The sequence below is a fragment of the Corvus kubaryi genome, unplaced genomic scaffold (assembly GCF_017639235.1).
Source record: "Corvus kubaryi isolate FWS band 111438036 unplaced genomic scaffold, C.kubaryi_AGA036_p1.0 137, whole genome shotgun sequence".
NCBI lineage: Eukaryota > Metazoa > Chordata > Aves > Passeriformes > Corvidae > Corvus > Corvus kubaryi.
Genome location: NW_024580671.1, coordinates 17,075,543 through 17,080,611, shown reverse-complemented (window position 1 = coordinate 17,080,611; position 5,069 = coordinate 17,075,543).

Here is a 5,069-nt window from a genome sequence, read left to right as displayed (position 1 = left end):
AGTTCTTCCCTGAGAGGATGGTCAAGCATTTGAATAAGCTGCCCAAGGAAGTGGTTGAGTCATCATCCCTACAGGTATTTAAAAGTCATGTAGATGTGGAACTCAAGAACACGGTTTAGTGGTGGACTTAGCAGTGCTGGGTTAGCAGTTAAACTCTATGATCTTAAAGGTCTTTTCCAACAAAAACAATTCTACAGTTCTATGATTCTGTGAAATAACAGCTGACTTTCTCACAGCAAAAGTTGCTGAAGGACAACCAGAATTTTCTCAACTCTTTTAAAATGCCTTTAAAATAAATATATATTCTTATTTTTTCCAAATATAAAAAATTATGGCCATTTTCCCTTACATTTTTAGAAGTAGTAGCATTCCAGGATGCCATGGCCGAAGCACACTGATGCTGTCAGAAATTATTAGATCAATGAATTAAAAATGTCAAAAAGTATCTCTTAACTGAAGGGAAAAACTGAAATTTAGTGTAAGACATTTTCAAGACAGAAAATGACCACCTTTCCCTTAAATGAAAAAATGCTGTTAACTTAGGAATCCTGAATTAAATTAGAAGCTTATAGCAACATAGCAAAGACATGGGCTACAGAGAGAACCCTTTGTTAAATAGATTTTAGTCATACACATTGTGCCACATAGGAGAATGACACAAAACCTTTGTTAAGGTTTGTTTTACATAACAGCAATTTACCCATGGGATCAGTGCTTATATGAAAATCATATCCCCATGCCAGCCAGTTTCCTTGGTGGAGGATTAATTCTCCCAGCAAAGTCAGGCAGTGGCTGTGTCACTACGTTCTGTAGGCTTTCACTGTGGGGCAAAAGCTGTATTTTATCCAGATTGTGTAGGAGCCCCAGCAATAACACAGAGCATCTCTCAGCCTCTGTTCCTCCTGGAATGGACAGTTCCCAGTAAAGATAGGAAACACAGACAGTGCTCTCAGGGGCCAAGCTCTGTAACTCATCAGTGCTTTTGTTCACAGTAGACTCTTTTGTCTTTCTCTAGACCAATTAAGTTTTATATTATTCTTTATTCTGTCATCCTTATCTGAGAAAAATAACAGAAGCTAATCTTTTCCAAAAATCCACCTCAGTCTCACACACAAGTGGTATCTTATATTTCTTTCATTAAAACTGAGGCCTCTACTAAAAGAACGTTGATATTAAATTATAACAATGCTCCTAAGGAGGTACATACATTTATTTGAGCACCCAAAGACATGATTAATGTGATTTCAACCAATGACAAGGTAATGTAAAATGAATATCAACCTCACATATGTTATTTTTAGAGTATCGACACCAGTAGCAAAAACACCATGGAGAACTGGGCACAACTTTCACAAACACAGTATAAGATGTGAAACCTAAGAAGAATATATTAAGTTACTGGCATCTGTTTGTCTAGAAATAGAATCATCTTACAGTATGCTCTGTATAGAGAAGGAAAACACACACTTTTGAAAATGAATCAACATTTTCAGAAAAAGACACTGAGTGTGTCATGTTCTGGTTGCTCAGTGCATACTGTAAGTGCATACTTTTGTTTGGATGCTGCTTTGTTCCTCGAACATCCCTCCACATTTCCAGCCCTCCGTCCATGTGTTTTCTGACACGTATAAAATGGAAAGCATGACCTCATATACTTGGAGGTCCCAGACACCAGATCCCACCTATTTCTCTCCCTGCTTGGTGTCTGCCCAGTGTTGAAAGAAAATAACCATTTTTAAATATGTTGATTTTAACATTAATTTCTCTTAAATGTTGAAACTTTTATTTCACTCAATAAAACACCTATGAAGTGATACTTGAGACCTACAAAGTTGCCTGGGTTGTTGAGAGGCAAGCTGCCTTACAGACCATAGAAAAAAATACTAGCATGATCTCCAGAAATTGCAACTAGAGTGACAAAATGAATATATGCTAGTACTCTCTTTATTGTTTTTCTTAATGTTCAGTAAAATTTTCAAATGCAAAACTTGTATCATAGGGTAGGATAGAGCTGGCAAAATCTCAGGAAAATGCTGTTCTCATTTTTTTTCATTTTCAAAGTAAGTTAAGTTTCTACAGAAAAGTATTTTGTCAGGATGTTAATGCCAACAATTTACCCAACTCCACAGACATGACAGTATGACGTTATATTTTCCAAAAAAAAGGTAAAGGCCATGTTTCATGATATTTCCAAAGGTTGTATTTCTTTAATTCATGTTCCTGAAACTCTTTTGAAAAGTTCTGTGTGCACACATTACTGCTATTAACAATATTAATTTATTTGTATTTAAACAGAAAAAGAAGAAATAATGCATAATATTGGTTATGAAGGGTAGGCAATAGATATTATAGACGTCTACTTATTTTATTTGCTTGATAATACTTTAATAATATCTTCCCTCATGCATTTCTTGACAGCTCCATCCCAGGAAAGCATCAATGTGACAAATTCTATTGTATTCAAAACAATGAAAACACGAGTTCAAATTAAAGCATATGTATGAGTGTTTACCTAAAAAGAGATGGATTTGTGCACCTTTTTATACAATTATTTAAGGAAAAATTACATCTATTGCATTATTTTGTCTTATACCTTGCTACCTGCTGTAGAAATAACTGTGTAGGGTCATAATATCTGTGCTTGGTGAGACTCTGCAAAAGCCTGGAGATAAATTGGTAAGCTCAAGTTCAATTGTAAGTATATTGTGATGAAAGTTGTAAGTAAAATTACAATTTTGTCGAAGAAGATGAATTATACTGTTTGCACCATATTATGTTTCATCTTTCACTCTAAAGGAAATTCAGTCATGACTAAGGACAGCATGTGGATACCGTTCTGGAGCAAATATTAATGACAACATGGTTTTTCATAAAGACTCTCCCATCATTACAGTGGGACTGGTTTTTGTCACTGATAAGGGCTGTCAAGTCCTGTAGGACTGTATAATTAGAGACCAAGAGGACCATTGAAAATCAATACCACCAACTGAAGTGATTCTAAAAACTTCTGGAATGTAATGGACTATGATAAATCAATCAAAATTCTATACACTTGGTTAGAAAAAAGTCTGGAAGAATGCTCCAAATTAAATTCTGTAGACTTGATTATTATGTGTGGAGCTTGTTGTATCTGTGGATGTTTTAACTGTTGTCTCTTAACTTCAACAGAATATTGACAAAAGCAAGGTAACCCTGTTATTTTGACTCAGCTGATTGTCAATTTTTTGTGTAACTGTTCCCCACAAGTTTCTACGTAACTTTTAACCTCTTTTCTGGACAGAGTTGCACCTATGAATCCTTTTCTAGCAATCTTCTCCAGCTTCAAGTAAGTATCTCATGTCTGAGTCAAATTTGTGTAACCAAATCATGTCGCATGATCTGTTTGGTTTGGTTTTCCTAATTGTTTCAGATCACTGTTCATTGGTTCCTAGGCCACAACCAGAAATACTGGAACTAAGTTCAAAATACTCATTTCTGCTTCTCAGTGGGAAATTAACTTGTGAGATGTGGTTCAGAAGGATATTTGTGGAGATGAATATGGACTGCAACGTCTTCTCAGAAGTAATCTAAGCCCCAAAAAAGAATATGGAATAGGTTTTCATTCCATCCATAAGGTGAAAGAGGTGTTAATGAAGAACTTTAACTCAATTTTCCTCTGAGATGGTTCCTGGGACAGTTATGTTGTTGATGATATAAGGTAAGACAGCAAACTTCAGTCATGTTCAAGTTATCAAAAAGTCAAAAGTAGTCCCAGAATTTGGTTTCTGTTATAATTTATTATGATGAATATTCTTCCATTACAGTGTAATTGGAAAGGTCAAAACTGCACATTAATTCACAAATTAATTAATTCCCAAGCACTAAACAGTTAAAACTTGTGACAGATCTTTGTTTGTATTAAACTCACATGCAAATTCGTCGATTCATGTCAAGTCATTAAAATGATGTGAACAACCAAAGACTATGTCTCACAATGCCTTTAGGCCTCCATTTCGCTATGCAAAGATGTCATCTTTAAGATTCATTTGCGGTCCACAATTTTTCCACATGAAATCTCAGCCTTACTGTTAAAGTAGTTGACATATGGATGGATGGATGGATGGAAGGATGGATGGATGGATGGATGGATGGATGGATGGACGGAGAGATAGTTTTATTTCTACAAATCCTTTTTTCAAAAATGTCAAAGTCTCATCATGAAGAATATCTGACATCAGCTGTAAAGCTGGGAGCTCATCCTTGAATAGGTCTAATCCTTTCTGGTGCTCTGCCAAGTCAGTCTTTTTCAGTTAAATGGAGAGAGCAGTACCACCCATTTTGTGTGATCGAAAACTTCAAACAGCAGTTTGAACAACTGTAGTGGCCAAGGGAAATGGAGAGGGGAAGGAAGCTGACTTGTGCACCTTCATCTGCTCCCCCATTACTAACACGGCAGAGGCAGTTCTTACAGGCTGCCATAACGAAACACTATATATTTTCCCTCATCACAAAACTAAGGAATACATTTCTCTCCAACTGATAAGAGACAAGCATCTTCATGTTAAGCATTCTTCTAAGAACAGTGTTAGACCGGGATCTCCAATCACCCATTCTCCAATCTATTCCAAAGGAATCCATTTGTCGTGAATTGCATCATAATAAACTCATTTTTCCTGTCCTTTCTCAGGCCTTTGTAAATGAAATTCTCATTGTTCCCTTTTTTGAGTAACCATATTTTAGACATCAATTTTAATATTTTTTAAAACTCTGGCATCACGTAGCTCAGGTAAGAGAAAAGAAAGTGTGAAATGGATTGTCAGATTCATCTGACCTAGTAACCCTGGGAATGCTTATGTGTTAAAAGCTTTGAAATATTTTATACCCTTCCAAAAAAAAAAACCCTCACAAACTGTAACCTTGGACTCTTAAGTCCATTTTTTGTGGTCATGGATACAAGTAAATGAAAACCCAATAGGTTTTCCTTGTCTGCTACTCTTCCATTCATGTTGTAAGTGAAATTCAGGCCTCACTGAGACAGTAGATTGCGGAAGGTATCTTTTCAGCTTTATACCGGCTAGCGCTTGTATTTC